At 49.2% G+C, this 18713-nt stretch overlaps 1 long non-coding RNA gene across 1 annotated transcript; it reads left to right on the forward strand.

Annotated features, from left to right (window-relative positions):
• The first annotated feature begins 12711 nt into the window (after positions 1 to 12711).
• On the forward strand, positions 12712 to 15205 carry LOC144173420 (uncharacterized). Its single transcript, XR_013323261.1, has 4 exons — positions 12712 to 12980; positions 14318 to 14450; positions 14528 to 14905; positions 14982 to 15205. It is a non-coding gene; the product is annotated as an uncharacterized LOC144173420 (long non-coding RNA).
• The last annotated feature ends 3508 nt before the right edge of the window (positions 15206 to 18713 follow it).

Here is an 18713-nt window from a genome sequence, read left to right on the forward strand (position 1 = left end):
AGATCACTTCTGGCAAAAGAAAAAGGAGCCCTAATTAGACGCGAACGGTGCATCGCAAGGCACACGCCGACAACACTGCCCTAAATTGAGTGTGGGTAACTAGTAAAGTCCCTAGCAAAAAATGAAGGAAGCGCTGAAAATCTATTGGTCATTTATCTGTGAAAAACGCATATCTAAACCAGTTTGTTCGATGTATTTTTTATGGGTAACTGTTATAATACCGAATAACTTGCTATAGAATGGACGCAATCATAGGGAGTGGGGACAGGGTGTGCAGAGGCTGTTTTCACAAGCTTCCTAATTTGCTTTACAGTTCACCCAAGGGAAGAGAAATAGCTGTTTTTGTCAACGTAAAGGAGTTGATCTGTTTCTACGTCATTTACGTTTTTTAGAAATGTGGTTAGAACAGCGTAAAAGAAAGTACGCAGGAAGAATAATTTCAGCTGAGCTAACAGGTGCTTTCTTTCCTTAGGAGCACGTATTCTAAAAGCAGTCGCTTGTCTTACTGTCTCGTTTTTGTTAGCCTCGCTTCGCTGTTTTGTTTTTACAACCTACAGTGTTTTGCAAACTTATTACGGAGATGTTGGTGAAATTTCCGACTTTTTTCTGGGACTTTACTAGTATGGAATCGTATGTATCGGGATTCTTGGCTTTGGGCATTGTTCCCGCCTGGTTGACCGCAATGGTTACAGTCTCAGACTATACAAAACGAATCACTTAACTACGGGAGTTGTGGTCAGCTTTAATTTCGTACCTAATATAATCACCTCCAAACTACCTTTGACGTTGAAAGGTGTTTTTTTATTGTATTTCTTGATATCTCCACTGTATCTCCACAACCCACCCGACCGAAACTGCACCTTCCTCCTCCGCAAAAGGAAAAAGCGAAAGAGGAGATGACAAGACCCGTGAAAGCCGATTAAAACGAGACGGAAACCCCTGAAAGGAGCCGAAGCTATAGCAAAAGAAAGAAGATCCAGGGCGGCCAGTGCATGCTAAAATGGCGGCGGCGCGCAATTCCTAAAAAGTGCTTAGCTTGTGTTCAACACCCCGTACGCTGTTGCTGCTGAGTTGGTACTTACCGTTTTCAATTAAGGAACGTGATAAAACATGCTTCGCGGGAATTTTGAGAGCGAGAGAAACGAAAAAAAAAACGTGTGTCTTGTTTCTATGCTTCTGCTGTCCGGAATAGCGATATTTTCCAAAAACGTGCTGTCTGTACAACAATTGAAGCTCTTATGAGGGAACAAGGTTTTGCAATCTGAGAAAACCGGAGCTCAGCGTTACATTACAGCCTTGTTTCGTAAGCCCAGCTTTCTGTCAGGGCAATACCCTAGGTTCCTAATTTTCCTTCTTAACGCACTCCGAAATTCGAGCCGACATTTTGCCTATATTTTCCTCCCGCAAACAAGTTTGTTAAAGAAAACACTGCTATAACATCGGGCAACCAATTTAGCAAAGTTGTCATTTATTTTCATTATTAAAATTATGTGACTTGTCAAATATTGGCAAGTAAAAAAACGCTATGCCCAGCGAGAAGTCAATGAAGTTATATTACACTTCTGATGAGTTGTCAATGAAAACGTTCAATTTACGCACCCATGCGCGGTATTACGAACGCCGCCATGCGCCTCACAGAGCCTTTGATTTCACTTAAAGAGCCGTTCCGATGCTATAAAAGCAGGACACCGGATCATCTCTCTGTAGGCCATTTCGTGCTTTTGTGTTAATTTCTATTGATTGTAGGGTAATTTAACGCGCCGACGCAACGCAGGCGATAAGGCGCGCCGTAGTGGAGGGCTCCGGATTAATTTTGACCCCTTGGGGATCTAAAGTTCGCCGAAATCTCGCACACACGGGCGTTTTTGCTTTTCGCCTCCATCAGAAAAGCGACCGCCGCGGCCGGGAATCGAACCCGCGACCTCGTGCTCAGCGGCGCAACGCCTTAGCCACTGAGCCACCGCGGCGGGCGCGTTCGTGTTAATAGTTCGGTTTTCATTGGTGTTCAGCCGTCGGTAGACAGATTTTGCTGACCTGTGGAAGAATGCGCGAATAATAATGTAGTCAAACGGTGCAGAAAACCTCAAGTGTGCCGCTCTGTAAAAAAACCTAACTGCCCATCCGAGTATAAACTATGGAGACCGACTTTCCTCCCTTTGGAAATGCTGCACCGTTTGCAGGATTACCCGCAACAAACGAAAGCAGTAGCGGTATCCTCTTCGAAAGTGGTGTCTCAGTCGTTATGGCGTTGCGCTACTAGGGGCCAGGTAGTACGTACAGTCATGGACAATTCAAATACGAACCGCGGACCGCATGACCGAAGATACCGGTGCCGTCACCTGGTAGTGGCCGGGGAAAACGCATGGACATGCGCAGTTGAGATGTCGGGTGCGAGGCTGCGTGTCCCATTGCGATATGTCGCCCTCTCCTCGCTCGCATGCTTGCCTTGTCGCCACGCCGCAAGAGCACTGGAAGCACTGAAAGTACCAGCGCTGCTGCAGCTGAAGGTGTTGGTCGCGTTGAGAGCCATGCGGCGTGTATTTGCTTGCAGCTGCGGCAAGTGCTTGCGTGGGAAACACGTGCACGCTCTCGTAAGGCATGCTGTTGAGCTCATCATGCTACCTTGAAGAAAACAATCGCACAGATGTGAAGCCAAAATAAATGCATGCCGCCTAACTTCTGATGGCGCTGCATTGTTTTGCGGTTGTGGTGCAGTGGCTCGGGAATCGGAACAATGAACTGACCGCGAAGAATGCGCCTTTGTTTAAAGGAGTCATGGCTGTGTCATTTCGCGGAGTAGCGGAGTTGGTGCTAGTAGCAAACAATAGATATAGGAACAGAATTCATCTGCAATGATGTAAATTAACTGCAAGCACTGTTTGGTCTGGGAAAATTACTGGCAGAATTCTAATATTAACAAAAATTAGAAAGATAGGCAGGTCCAACCATTCTATAGACCAGTTGCCTTTGCGCAACAATTTTGGCGGCCTGTTTTTCTCGTTTTTTTTTTTTTTTTTTGGCAAGCCCCTCGGTACTTTTAGAAATCTGTGGAGCGGGCAGCACTGAGCCTGGTTTGAGAGTCACCCAAATGGTTATCATTATTTGCTCCAGTTACTGAACCCCGCATGCAAAGCTATGTCGGCAATGTGACGCCGGCGCGCACGGCAAGCAGGCGCTCATGTGAGCCGAGCACACAGTGACAGCAGATACGATCTTGCGTCGCACCGCTAACAATTCTTTCAGCGCTCTTGCGGCATGGCAAGAAGGCAAGGATGCGAGCGAGCTGGGGGCGACATATCGCAGTGGGACACGCAGCCTCGCTCCCAATATCTCAACTGCGCATGTCCGAGCATTTTTCAAGGCCGCTGCCAAATGACGGTACCGGTATCTTCGGCCATGCGCTCCGCGGTTCGTATTTGAATTGTCCATGACTGTACGTGCTTTCAGCGCTGGAGTTGTTCTTGTGGTGGGAGTGAAAAATGAAAACGCATGTGCGTGTAGACATTTTGGCGCACACAGAAGTAGTCCGGATTTAGTAGGCTTAAGAGCAACCATCCGCTACGGCTCACCTCATAGGCCACGTGGCGTTTCGGCGTGCCGTAGTAGTAGCAATGAACTTTATTGTAGAGATGAGACAACTTTTTTTTCGTCCTTCACGAACTGGCGGCATACCTAGTCTGGGATTCTTCGCATAATATTCATTTTTCTTTCCACCGCATGCAGTGGTAGAATCCTAATATTAGGATTTTTGGTCCCATTGTATCTTTAGGATAGTATGCATTAGGATTATATTTCATCCTAATATCTTTGATATTATTTTTTAATAAATATATTCATTGGTACCTACTTTAGCTCCATTTCAGCCACGAAAGACTTTTAACTGAAAAAACGACGCAATATTGGATAACTTTGAAATTTCGCGCTACAGTGAAGCAATATGGACAGCAGTGACGCAATAGCGGTCAGCTCTGAATACAGAGTTGTTAATGTTTTAACTGCACGTGAGCATTCAAGTGGTACAATTGAACAGAACAAGAGGCCCCACTACAATCGACCAATCATATGCTTCTTGTGGTGGCTTTAGTAGGCGGCCGCCAATCGCACAAACAACATTCTGTGACGTCATAGAAAAGTTGCCATCATGCAACATTCGGTGACGTCATAGAAAACAATATTATGTGACGTCATAGAAAACAACATTCTGTGACATCATAGAAAAGTGTGCAGGGAGTCGCCACTGCTTCACCTATTTTCTCTAGTATCTCGATCATTTCTTTGATGTCTCCGCCAAAATTGATGTCACTGTCATCGAGACAAAGCAGTCTTGTAAAGGAACCAAACTTGTATTTTGTCTTAAAAGCCTCCATAAGTGCCTATGAAGTCTCGCTAAGCACAGCGGCGTCAACCGACACAGCCGCTCCAATCGCCAAGCCAGTCTACCTGATGCCATCAGCACGTCCGCGTGCATTTGATCCCAAGACGTGTCCCCCAAATACAGCACGGACGCCCGAGGAACAGGAGACTGTGCCGGAAACACAACAATTCCTCCAAGGAAAGCGACGAAGGAAATCGTCGTCAGACCCAAACGATGTGGAGCGTTGCCCGAGAAGGCGGGGAGCAATTTACCAGCAGATGAGGCTCGCCAGCGATGTGAATCTCCACCGCCAGGCGCAATGCGGAGTAGCGAGCCGGCGTCCCTGCCAGGCCGGCCTCCTCTCCAGCTCATTATAGGATTTTTCCTCCCTCACCCCCTTTCCGAGTAAAGGTACTTGCATCAATCTGTCGCTGGCTGTATCGAACGCGGTCTTTGTTTGTCAGATAAACATCATCACAAGTCACTTTTCGGGCCAACACAGCGCTCTAATAGCCCCTCGTTATGGGGGCTTTGCAGCAGTGCTGATTAATGCTCCCACTCTTTCCTTTGTGCCTGGATGCGCTGTGAAAGCTGTAGTTATATCGCCAGCACAGAATGGAGCTCCGAGATGTACCGACACCGCAGATATCTTTTGTTTACTCTTTACTTTGCTGACGTTGCCGTCTTCGTTAAATCGCCATCGAAAGTTTTTATTGCAGCAACGGAAGTGAAACAGGACAATGACGGCGTTATTGCTCGTGTTACTTAATACACGCCCAAAATGAATGCCGGAACTTTCAGGGCGAAGGTACTTTTGCAGACAAAAGGGTAGACTAAGACTCGGCCGATGAAAGTTTGCGTTTCGGCAGACGGAACTTATTGTGACCTGAATCAAGAACGCCAGAAAAAAAATTGAAAATTTTTTAAGAAGTTTCTGAGTTATCTTACGTGCGTAGAACAGCAATGTTTGGCTCAACCGTTTATGAAGGCGCAAGCCATATTGGTACTGTTCTCCGTCGATCCGGCGTCCGGGATGCCTACGGTGCTTCCGGAAATACTATATGCGGAGACCCGATGTTCACATACCCACTAAATGTGCTTGGTCGGTGCCGAATACAGCTGACGCCAGAATATCGCTGTCGGCACAGTCGATCATCCAACATTATACCCGTCCATCGCTTAGCCTATTGGCGCAGTGCTTCTCCAAACCGAACGTTACAGCGTGTCAAACATGTCATTTTCAATGCTTTTTACACAGATATGCAGTTGAATGTTTTACGGTAGAGCACACGTGGGTTTTCTGTACTGTTAGATTTTATTAACATTCGCGTCGCCTTCAACATATCTGAAAAATCTATCAACCGGTGACTAAACAATCTCTGCGGACGGAATAATTACTTCAATAAGCATTAATTAAGCTGCCCGTTAACCAGAGTATGTAGCAACCGAACGGCTCCTGAACCTCCCATTGGCTGCGACGCGATAATACGTACCTCCAGAAGTTTATTTCAAAACGCCTTGTTCGATTGGACACTCAGCGGCATAGGAACGAGCCGCACCTACCTTTGCTTAACGAAGCTGCCTCAAGCGCCGGCGCAGCAATCACTACCCAGTCAGGGGGCTCGACCCGCCGCACGGCGTTGGTCACAATACCGGCTTATTTATTCGCCGCTCGGACACTAGCGCCCTCGCATTCGAAACTAAGTGGAAGCGCTGAGCTGTAAACCGCACTTTATTTTTCCTTGTCCACTACTCGGCGTTCATGCGTGCCAGCTGGACTCAGTTGCGCTATTCAAATCAGTTTAGCGTCACGAAAGAAAGATTAATGCGGTCGAAATTATGGTTTTCGGGTAGTACTGAAAGCCTTATGTTGGTTCATATGTACACCCTTTGTACAAATTTTCTGGGCCACTCATAAGCCTTCTGGACCACAAATATATTTCAAATAATAAGCTGTAGCTTTAAATGTGGCAAAATTATTTAATGACAGTAACAAAGAAAGGTGTTTTCTCTAGCTTTCTGGCATAAAACGTTTCGGCCTCGCTCTGGACGTAAGCTTTTACATTGAATTTTTTGCTGCCTGCATAATTGCCTGGACTAGAAAATTTTGACAAAGCCTGTACACCACCAATAATGCTAGGTCACCCTCATTATGACAATGGGCTAACACTGAACCGAATGAAAACTGCCAGTGCGAAGCAAGGCTGTAACAGGAGGATGTGCTCCAGTTTCCTTTTTAAAAAAAAACATTTTCCTACGTAAGAGCTTTCTTTTCGGTGCTGTCGTCAAGTCGCCCTTCCCGAGGTCAGAAGCATAAAAACAAGAAAGCAGTCTCATATAGTTTACTTGCTTGCGAAATTTCCGCGGACCATGTTTTAATAAGTTTCTTAATTGAAAACCGAAAGGGCCAACTCTGCAGAGCTGGAGTACCTGGTGTAGATTGACACAAAGCACATTACAAGAATTACGCGCCGCCATTTTTACATACACATGTCGCCAATGTTTTTAGCTTATACTTTGGCTGTTTTAAGCAGTTCTCTTCCCTTTCAACCGGCTTTCACGGTTCTTATCCCATCTTCCTTAGATTTTAAGTTGGCTGAAGCAGGAAGGTCGAGTTTTGCTAGGAGCTTGGCTGGGCGGCGTTCGGGAACGGCCACTCATGAGATTATCATAAAACACCCTCCTACAAAACAAGAAAGATACGCCTTCTAACTTTAAAGCCGTATTGAAGAGAATGAGTGCAGGTACATTAAGAATGACGCGTGCGACCGCCCAGGTGATAACAATTTCATACCAGTCCCGTTATAATTACGGGTACAAAATGACGCGTCTATGTACAAAATAGATGTAACAAATGATTATACGTTCCCAAAAACAAACATGAACATTGAAAAAAAGAAAGCAGTGAGACAAGGCACCCATTTACTGCAAATCAATCTATGTTTGACTCACTTCTGTAAAAAACGTAAATGAATATAGAAACACAACGCCGGATTCTGTAATTATTAAAACTAGTAAAACTATTGAAAATTGTTCCCTCGAGCTGTGCAACGCAACAAGCAGCTTTTCAAAAGGACACCTACACACCTTCAACGATTGTCCCCAGTCCCTAATTCTCTATTTCTTAGCACATTATTCGATAGAACAACACCCACCCATAAAAAGCGCGCTGAAAATTCAACAAACATCGCTTATAATGAGTATACTTTAATGTTCATGAATACGCTTCCAGAATAAACACATTTATATATGTTTTTTTTTTCTTCCAGTACTGTATTCATTCCCGCTCTTCCTTCCCGGCAATGCTTCCTTCGCATCTCGTTAACGCTTCCTTGTTGCACGAGGGGCTCTCCACAATTTCAGCATCGTAAACCCGCACGATGTTGCTCGAAAATGTGCTCTCCGAACCTGGCATCCATGAATCGATTGTATTGCATTCACTGTGCTTCATACGCACAATAAACTGTAACGAACCGCAGATTGCAAAAAATTCGTACGTCCCATCCATCCCAAGGTGTCGCCGACGCAACATTTGGTGACAATTTCACACTAACACTTACCACAAGCACGCCTTCCTCCATTGGATTTCCCCTACCGTATACCCCGCCACTCACACACCGATGAGCAGTGGGAAAGCTTGCTGCGCCCCGCGGATCAGGAGTTTCTTGTGACGCGCGCCCGAGGAGCCGCAGCACAGCGTGGACTACCGGACTAGGATGTCCGCCCCTGCACATACGGTCGCACTCAATGCGATAATAATAAAAAAAAAAACGTTTTCCAATATAATTTAGTCGCGTGTCGCGCCATGTTATGTGTATAAATAAGTGAAGTACGTATAACCTGGTTACAATGAAGTCGCCTTATTCGAACTATCGCTTTTATCGAAGGGTGCCGCAGTACCGCCCCAAATTCATGCATTTTAGACCGGATTACTTACCAAAGCATATCGATAACTTGCTCCACTTGCAACGAACTAGGAAGTTGACGGTGTAACACGCATCTTGTACACGACACAACTCACAGACAGCGAGCGGATATTCTTTTCACTGGCAAAGTGCCTGCGCCAATTTTTCTCCCACGATCCGCGCTTTTGGGCGGGACAACCCCTTCCGCGACGTACGTGCAGGCGACCGTCCCCGTCGCCAGCAAATTTTTTCGGTCCCCTCATAGCTGCCATACAGAGAGATCCCTCTGCCCCGTTGTGACTGCGCTCCGCGTAGCTGTGTACAGAATCGTTGGCGAAGAGGTGGCAGGTAACTTGAAATCATTCGTAATGGCTCACGCAGACGCTCCCGCCATCGCACCTGCTACGGATGCTGAAATAGCAGGATTGGGTTTTGGTGGCCTCGACCGATGAGAAAGGCCGGTAGACAAACATCCCGGCGAAATGTCATCTGAGGCTCAGACACAGGACAGCCTCCGTCTGGTGTGAAACAAAGGCGATTGTGCAGGCGGAGGCCATGGCCTCATTATGTGCCGGAGCGAACTATAGCAGGCCCTCCTAGCGCCATGCAGAAACCCCCGACAGAAACCATTTTAACCCCCTTTACATGCCACATGCCCAAGCACTCATTCCATTTTACGGTACATGGACTTACGTAGCTAAAAGCATTTAATTATGTTCACAAATTCAACAACGCTTTGGTGATTTACGAAGATAGCCATATCGTCCTTGTGTGCCCGAACTGAAACCTCGGATGAATGCCCTTTAAAACACCTAATATCTCCGTTTGTCATTAACCTCGAAAATGAGGATTCGATGTGTATACAGACGTGAAGGGGGGGGGAAACAACATCTTTACTCGCCGGCTAAAAGGTCACGGTGGCTCTCACTCCCTCGCTAGGAGGGGGGTGCCGGCCGCGACTGCTGGCGTGTGATCGCCGCCAGCGCAAACTGCGCGGCGGCTTTCTGTGTGTCCTTGTCCGTCTCTCGCACCGCACGCGCGAGATGGGGCGGTAGTATATTCGTTCCCGCTTCCGCGTCGTTGCAATCCCACATCATGTGGGTCATGGTCGCCCTCGCGGCCCCGCACACCGCACACTGGTCCGTTATGTATCGTTCGGGCGTGACATGCACGGCCCACACCGGGGTCCACGTCGCTCCCACTTGGAGTTGTCGGAGGAGCGCCGCCTCCTGCCGGGTGAGGTCCGGGTGCGGCGCAGGATAGCGTTTACGTTGCTCCCTGTGCCATTCCAGGACCCCTCCATACGTTGTAATCGGGGCGGGCTCCTGTTCTTCCACCCCCTCGTCTTCTGCGTTGTCGTTGTCGTCTCTGGCGTCGTTGTTTTCTTTGGCCGCACGAGGTGACGCGGCGCGCCGGCCGACGGGGCGTCCGGTTAGCGCCCTCGCCGCCCTGTCCGCGTCCTCGTTGCGGTTGCGAACGGGTCCCACGCTGCCCATGTGGGCCGGGAACCATCGCAAGGTTATCGGCATCCGCGAGTCCAGGGCTCCGCACACCCTCACTGCGTTCACACACACTTGGTTCCTTGCGAAATTGGCGATTGCCTCCCTCGAGTCACTTAGCACCGTCGTGCATCCTCTGGCGGTTGCCGCCAGCGCTATGGCCGTTTCCTCCGCCTCCGTGGCCGTCTCGACACGCACGCTGCACGCCGCGACGACTCTGCCGGTGGTTGCTTGCACGACCGCCGCCGTGTAGGCATGTCGGCGGTTGTCGGGGTATCGGGCCACGTCGACGTACATGGCGCCGGCGTCGTCATCGTACGTCTCTGCCAGGGTGCGAGCCCTGGCCAGGCGACGCTCATGGTTCTCTGTTGGATCCATGTGCCGTGGGATCGGTGCGACGCGGATGCTGTCGCGGGCCTCGCGCGCCAGCGGCAGCCGCCTCTTGCTCTCCCGCAGCCTCGTTTCGTGTCCTACCGCGACAAGGATGGCCCTGCCCGTGCGCGTCGTTTCCAGTCTGGCTATCTGCGCCGTTGCTTGCGCCTCTATGATCTCGCTCAGCGTGTTGTGCAAGCCTAAGTCGAGCATGTTCTGTGTATTTGTGTGGGTGTATAAGCCCAGCGCAGCTTTGTATGCCCGGCGTATGAGAGCGTCGAGCTTATTGCGTTCGGCCGTGGTCCAGTTGTGAAAGGCGGCCACGTACGCCAGGTGGCTTATGACGAACGACTGGACCAGCCTCAGCGTGCTGCGTTCCTTCATGCCGGCGTGCCTGTTGGCAATCTTCTTGACGAGGCCGAGTGCTCGGCTTGCTTTGATTTGCAGTAGCTTGACGGTGTGAGCGTTGCGTCGGTGTTCGTGGATGTGTAGTCCGAGGACTCTGATGGTCTCTACCTCGGGTATGGCCGACCCGTCGCCCGTGCGCACTTGGATGTTTGCCGCCTTCCCGTTCTTGGGGCTTCGCGGGGCCTTCAGGATTAGTAGTTCCGACTTGGCGGGGGAGCATTGCAGCCCCGTTCCCTCGAGCTGGTCTTCGACCGCTTTCACCGCGCACTGGAGCGAGTCTTCGATCTCTCCGTCGCTGCCGCCCGGCACCCAGATGGTGATGTCGTCGGCGTAGATTGTGTGGTTGACGTTGGGGGCGCTGCCGAGGCGTTCCGCAACCCCGATCATCACCAGGTTGAACAGCGTCGGAGAGATCACCGCTCCTTGCGGCGTGCCCACGCTGCCCAACGTTTTCGTTGGTAGTTCTAAGTCTCCGGCCACGATGGTCGTTGTGCGTGCCGTGAGAAAGTCTCTAATGTAGGCAAACGTCCTCCTTCCCATGTTGAGGCGGGACACCTGCCGTAGTATGGCGTCGTGGCGAACGTTGTCGAAGGCGCCTTTTAGGTCCAGGCCCAGGACGGCGGCGTTGTCGACGGATCTCTTATTATCAATAATATCGTGCTTGAGAAGCAGCATGGCGTCTTGCGTGCTGAGGCCCGCACGGAAGCCGAGCATCGTGTTGGGATAGTGCTCGCCGTCCTCGAGATACCTTTGCCATCGGTTAAGTAGTACATGCTCCAGCACCTTGCCCACACACGACGTGAGCGAGATGGGACGCAGGTTCTCGATGTCTGGCGGCTTGCCCGGCTTGGGTATTAGGACCGTGCGAGCCTCCTTCCACTTGGGGGGTAGGGTGCCGCTCCGCCAGCACGCGTTGTAGAACGTCGTGAGCGCGGTGATGGCCTCGTCGCTCAGGTTTCGTAGTTCCTTGTTGGACACGCCGTCCGGGCCGGCCGCCGACTTGCCGTTGAGCTTTTGCAGGACCGCACGCACCTCCCACTCTTCGATGTCGGCGTCGAGCGCCTCGTTGGGCTCGCCCTCGTAGTCCGGTAGCGGAGTCGGCGGCGTGGCCGGCAGGTACTTAGCGTCCAGTCTGCGCCTCACCTCGTCGTCCCCTAGCTCCCTGCGAGCCTTGAGGAGGGTGCGGGCCAGGACGTGCTGCTGCTCCCCTTTGGTCTTACTCTCGTCGAGGAGGTGGCGCAGCAGCTTCCAAGTCCTACTCTTGTGTAACTGTCCGTCGGCCTCTTGGCATACGGCGTGCCAACGTTGGCGGTTGAGCGCTGCGCAGTGCTTTTCGATTTCCTTGTTAAGGAGCGCCACGCGCTTGCGAAGCGTTCGGTTGCGCTTCTGAGTTCGCCATCGGTGTTTCAACGAGTCGCGCGCCTCGATGAGGTGCGCGAGCCGGCTGTCTACCTCGTTGACTTCGTCCTCGGCTTCGAGCTCGGTGGTGGCCCTCTTTGCTTCCCGGCGGATCGCCTCCGTCCACCTCTCTATGTCGTCTATGACGCTGGGTACGTTCGCAAGGTTGGTCCGGAATGCGTTCCAGTCTGTGTGCTTGTGTGTGCGTTTGGGGCTCGCCCTGCCTTTTAACGGAACGGTTAGCTCGAGGAGACAGTGGTCGCTGCCGAGCGTCTCGGTGGTGTTTCTCCACTTCACCTTCGCGTTGTTACTGAAGGCGAGGTCCGGGTTGGTGTCCCGGTGCACCGACGTCGGGGCGTGTCTGGTCGGGATGGAAACGTCGTTGACGAGGTGGTAGCCGGCCGCTTGCGTTTCCGTCAGCAGACTCTTTCCTTTTGCCGTGTCGTGGACAGACGTGAAGAGTTGACAGAGGACACTCCTACCCCACCTATAGAAATACTTCAATACGCCTTTTCGTACCCTGGTTACCTATATTCTAGCTTTACAAACTGTATGCGCGTCGAGCGCTGCCTGTAGGGGCTAAGGTCCCTGAAATTACTAAGGTAGCGCCATCTTTAGATCTCGCCGCCTTTCGCTCTCGCCCGCGCTCCTTTCCTCCTTCGTTTTTTGCCGTTTTCTTTTTCGCCGGCGAACGCCGCGCGCCATTGGCCAAAGTGGCGCGCTCTTCGCCGCCACTGTCCATTTAAATTCGCCATTTTGGGCTCAGCTGCCTCGGAGCAGGCCTTATCGAAGCCGCCAGCGTATAACAACCGATAACAGCCGAAGAGTCAGCTGCTCGTTTCAAACAAGTGTCGCGTCGGCGTCACTTTATGTAGCTCAGCGATGCCGAGTTGTTGTGCCTTCGGCTGCTTGAATAAGGTCAGTGATGGAATAAGACTCATCTTAATTCCGACCGGCCAGCGCAACGCAGAAAGGAGAAAAGTTTGGCTGTACAGAATTGGACAGGGAGACTTCAAGCCCACGCTATCATCACGACTTTACGAGGTAAGTTTTTGCACTTTTTGTTCCCGCTTTGCCAAATTCTGCGCACGTTTGAGCGGCCACTTACGAAGAAATGCGTGTTCACTCCGCAACGGTCGTCCACCCTTTGTTCTAAGCAGGCATTACGCACTGCGGGCAGTTTGTCACGTCGTAAGCTTTGCTTTAGACTTCAGGCCGCGTATTTGTTGTGTGCGCGCTTACTTTCTAGCAGAATCAGGGGCGTAGTCGGTTGTCGTAAGGTTGCCGTGCCGAAATTAAGTTCACCCGTATTCGCGCTTGTTTTGTTCGATGGCAGCTTGCGTCCGACTATGTGGCGAATCTGTGTTCAGCGTGCGGGTGTTCTCTCTCGGCCAATAGGTACGTTTTTGCATTTTGCCCCCCCTTTGTCAGATTCTGCGCACGTTTGAGCGTTCACTTACGAAGAAGTGCGTATTCGCCCCTCAACGGTCGTCCACCCTTTGTTCTAAAGGCATTGCGCACTGCGGGAAGTTCGTCACGTCGTAAGCTTTGCTTTAGGCCTGAGGCCGTGCATTTGTTGTGTGCGCTCTTACATTTTGTTCGGAATCAAGGGCATAACATCTCCAGTCAGTGGTCGTACGGTTGCCGTACCGCAAGGATTTTCAGCTGCATTCGCGCTCGTTTTGGTCGATGGCAGTTTGCGTCCGACCGTGTAGCGAAAGCGTTCAGAGTGCGTGTGGGCTCTGTTGCGTGGAATCTTGTATTGTGTAGGCACCCCGGTAGTATTATAAGCCCGTTGTTATGACATTGAAGCGGTTTGCCGCGTAACGTGCGGCGCACATTGGGGCAATTAGAGGGAAGCAAAATTTGCGGCTAGGTAAAAAAACTTACCTAATTTAGTGACCGCGCCGTTACACTAGCGTTCATTCGTAATTTTTGTTGCCGCTTCGTTAAATTCATGCGCATTTGAGTGGCCACTTGAAATGCATATTCGCCCCGCAATGGTTGTACACGTACCCTCTGTTCCGCGTATGCTAGCGCACAGAGGGCCGTTCATTACGTGTTAACGCTTGCTTTACATGTGACGGCGTGAACTTGCAGGTTGTACGCTTACTTCATTTTAATTGTCAACGGTGTAGCATATCCGGTCATTGTCATGTGACCCAAAACACGCGATGTAAATGTATTTTCAGCAGACCTATTTTTGTTCAGCATTTATTAGCCGCAAGTTGACGTTGGATGCGGCACTGAGAAAATGCGGAAATGCGAATTCAACCCTGCCACGTTTGAACGATCGCTACACTCCGGCATTATACCTATACTTGCGGAGCGTTTGTGGCAGATCTGAGACTCGGTGGTGCAATTTTTGTCTTTCTCAATAGGATCATTTCACGGAAGACCAATTTGAGAAACAGATATTGGAGAAGCTTGGCGTTAAAAAGCTGAAACAAACTGCCATTCCCAGCATTTTTTCACACAGGAAGCCACCTCCGCAGCGTAAGCCACCTGCTTGACGTAAGTGCACCATTTTACTGTTTTGTCTACTGGATACCTTTCCCCCTTTGCTTCTGCAATCCTACCTATGCATACAGGAGATGCCCCATTCTGCAATCAACGTTGCTCACGAGGCCGCGAACAATCCAAGGAGTCTTTTGCTGCTGGTGAGTACATGTAATTTTCAGCATTTATGTGTGCTAAAGTTTCTGACAAGTTTCGCAGCTTACTTTTTCCTGGTTTAATTCAGTTTTGCAGTCATCAGAGTGGCAGATTCCATACCTTGTACTGCATGCGGCTCCAGTGTCCTTTCAGCATGTATTTTTTTTTTCATCTTGCACCACCCTCTGGTGGTGCAGGATTTTTGTTGGAGTATTTATTTGTTCACCACTACATTGATGTAATAGGTCCAGACAGACAGACTTCATGGCGTTACGGCACTGAACTCCTCCTTGCAGCAGCTGCCCACGTAGATTGTAAGTTCTCTTTCTGCGTGCCATTAACTTACTTTGCATGTGAACACACTGTTCATGTCTTCTCCCTTCTTTGCAGCCGCCCCTCCAGTGGCCAACGCAGACATTCCTGGCTGCTCCTGGCACGGTACAGATTACTCGCGTACTGCACTGCCACTTTACAATCTTTACAATCCAATGGGGGTTCATTGCATACTTCGAATAAAATCCTGATTTTGTGACAACGGTTCATTTTTGTAGTGCACCTTATTGTTTTGTCTCAATCATTGTGATATGGTTTCTCTTTCGAATTTGTTTTGGACATATTCTTGTGCTAGTACCATGTAGAAATATGCCAGAATATATCCCAGTAGAAAGCAACTGTGTGTCCCTGCTTCTTTTAATAATGCCTGCATACAATCACGTCCTATAGCGAAAAACAGGTTTTGCATGAGCAATTAACTTCAGCAATTAACTGCATGAGAAATTTGTATAAACATTGATCCCGCAGAACTGATCTCTTATTGTACTGGTGGAAACAAGAGAGCACAATCGAATTTCAGTCTATCCATCGATTGCTGCAGTCGTCTCTCGTGCCTATTCTCAAGATTACAGCCTACATTTTTTACACAGTTCTTACCTGAACAGATGGCGGCACACGCAATCTAATGTATCCGGCTGAGAATTTGGGCAGCAGGGATTTCACGCCACTATGCTAACGTATGCACAAATGGTGTGCAACAAGTTGAGGAAATTTCGAAATACGGCGACGAACTCTAGGACGCGTGTTCTGTACGACGTGTCGAATTTTCCAGATATGCCCGACAGGGCCTTACTCGAAATAATTGTGAACGCCAATCGCACGAACATTGCTATGCCACGGACGCACTGCCAAAAGTACAGCCGTCATGGGTGAGGCCAATGAGTAGACGCGAAAACTTTGACCCTGACAGCAGCCTATAACGACGTGAAGGTGACATATATTTTGCAACAGCGTCAAAGCACCGGAAAGTGCACGGAATAAAGGTGGCATGAATATCAGTAGCTAATGCGGGACACATACTGAGCGCTGCCTAATGATCTACAACTAACGCAAAAAAGCCAGCGCAGCGCTCGAACTGCCGCGAACCAAGGTCACCGCGAACCATGCGCAAGCCCTCTATGCAGCGCTTGCCCGACCACAACTTCATCACGCAAACTCAAGAACGGAATTACTGTAACAGAGCAGGTTGAAACGTCCACGTTCGATCCTTTCGCGTTCACGAAAAGGGCCCGAAACTGTCTGACGTGGGGTGTCGGCACCTTATCAGGCCCTTTGGGGGTGGGGGAAGGGGATATGAAAGGAGTTGGCCTTTCCTTTCGCTTTCTCCTCCTCCGCCTCCTCCTTATCCCCCGTTCCTTAATTACCCATTCCGCTTCTTAAACTACGAGTCCTCTTCTCTCAAAAGTACTACTACTGCTATCTTTTATTTCACAGGTATGATGAGGCGATTCTAAAAATCCATGCAACCATTTCGCCAATATTTTCACTAGTAATTTATAGTCCATATTTTTCAACCTTGTAGTGCGGCACGATGACACCTGGCAGAGTTTGATAGCGCCTACTGTCTGAAGAATGGAAGTCGGGGGCGAAGAAAAAAAAAAGACACGACGAAAACATCCCTAATGTAAAAGCTTTCTTAAACACGTCAATTGACACATGGAACATCTCGTGTTTCGGTATCTTATAAAATACAGCACTCCTGCCATAAGGACATGGGACCTTCCTCAGATTTAAGTCATCAATAGCTTGTTTACTCCCGTTACCGTAATGAATATTTCTAATGATATAAGCTAACGATGTCATTTTGTCATCTATCTTGCCAGGAGCGACATGCAATCACTTTTAAACTTCGAACGGGCCCCGCCGGACATCGGGACAACGAGATACCACAATCCTCAAAAACCGCAAGGTCTATATGTATATTTCACTTACTGACTTTCGTGTTGTATTCAATTGCTGTAATTTGATTGCGGCGAGCTATTTTTTTTAACCGTACCCAAATGCTCTTATGGTAGGAATTTAGCCCGCTGGCATTCGTTCTGCTCGCGCTCCAACAAGCGCTGCATGACAAAGTTCCCATCTATCAACTGAAAATTTGATTTTAAGGCCTTTATATCATGCATTATTACCGGATGCTCCACTTTCTTCTGCAACCATTGCCGGCTGGTTAGAGCATATTTCATTATTCCTTTTTAATGACGCTATTTCTGTCGATTGCCCTTATTGTCGCAATTAAGTATTCCGATTTTTTGAATTTTTTTAGTTAACGGCGTATTTTTTGCTGTTTCAATTATGTGAATGTTTCACAGGTGTTCTTCGAAATTACATAAAGCGATCATCCGCCAAGAGTTTATCATTTATTTTTCATGGCTCCCTTGTAAATATTTTTCTCCGCACACTGAACATCTCTTCCGCTTCCAGCCCGCTTCGTCCAGAAGAAAATCCCTCAATATTTCACACAGTACAGTCTACTGTCTTCTCGGTGAGTTTTACAGCTAGTACAATCTCGCACCGAGCATACACAACGTCTCTCATTAACAGAATGTACCGCTCGTAACTGCGGCCCTCTATGATTTCTTCGAAAAAGAACTCCCATTGGTGCATATGCCATTCTGTTGATTTGCTTATTCTTAGCCGGAAGTCTTCGCGTATAACCAGTCGAAAGAGCTTACATAGGGACATCTGCTTCGCAAGCGTAAGGCGCTTACCCTAATCTCACGCCGTACGGCGGGCTTCGACCAGCACGATTTCACGAAATCTTCGTGCCGTTTTTAGGCTACGCTAGCCCTGGCTGGGTGTGGCCCGCTGACGCTGCGCCTGCCCTTGTGTCATGCTCTCGATGTGTTCTCAGTAGTTCACGCAGTTTACTCTTTTTGTTAACATTAAAGAAACTCGCACAATAAGTACACCCTAAAAGCTCCTATTCCCGTCCTTAAATTCTTCTGCAGCATCTGGGACGCCTGTTCGGCTACACCTCGAGATCCACCTGCTTGCCACCCCATGTTCCCGATGGTTCCAGTTGCCGCTTTCTTAAGGCAGGCGCGTCAGTTTCTCTAGTCTCGGGTACAGCTTAAGAATGAGAACGGAAGTTCCCCTGCGCCTCATCACCGCAGCCGGCTGTCACCCCGCTCAGCGAAGAGAGGGCTTTACTGCCAGCATCTAGAACGTGAGACGAGTCGTTGCCGTGGTTTTTCGGGAGTAAGCTGCTTATAAAGTACTGCCGCGACGATAGACTACGTGAATAAAAGCAGACGATGTCACGCATTAAGCGAAATCTCTTTCGAAAACGCGCGCGCGATGACATCCGGGTCTGTCGCTTTAAAGGAGACATGAAGACAATATACAAGTTGGGTTTATTCGAAAGACTGCTTAGTCCCGATACCAATGGTACCAATATCATCGCAATCTTCGAACAAATAACGGAGGTATTAAAGAAAACGTGTGAAGCAGTCGCGACCCCTTAGCCAATTTCGCGCAACTTTTCTATGACGTCACGGAACCTTGTTTGTGCGATTGGCGGCCGCCTAACTCACCTGTCGCGACGACACATGACTGGACGTCTGTAATGGGGCCTCTAGTTCCATTTGACCGCATCACTTGAATGCTAACGTGCAGTTAACGCACTGAAAATTAAGTTTTATTGTTGGCCCGTATGACGTAATTCGTGCACTGTGTCGCAAAATTTGAAAGTTTTTAAATACTATTCCCTTTTTTTTCGTTAAAAAACATCTTTTGTGGCTGTAATGGAGCTGAGTTAGATACTGAATCCTAGTTCTTTCAAATTAACGA

The sequence above is a fragment of the Haemaphysalis longicornis genome, unplaced genomic scaffold (assembly GCF_048455015.1).
Source record: "Haemaphysalis longicornis isolate Haplotype H1 unplaced genomic scaffold, Haemaphysalis longicornis Haplotype H1 scaffold_3, whole genome shotgun sequence".
In the NCBI taxonomy this organism is placed as follows: Eukaryota; Metazoa; Arthropoda; class Arachnida; order Ixodida; family Ixodidae; genus Haemaphysalis; species Haemaphysalis longicornis.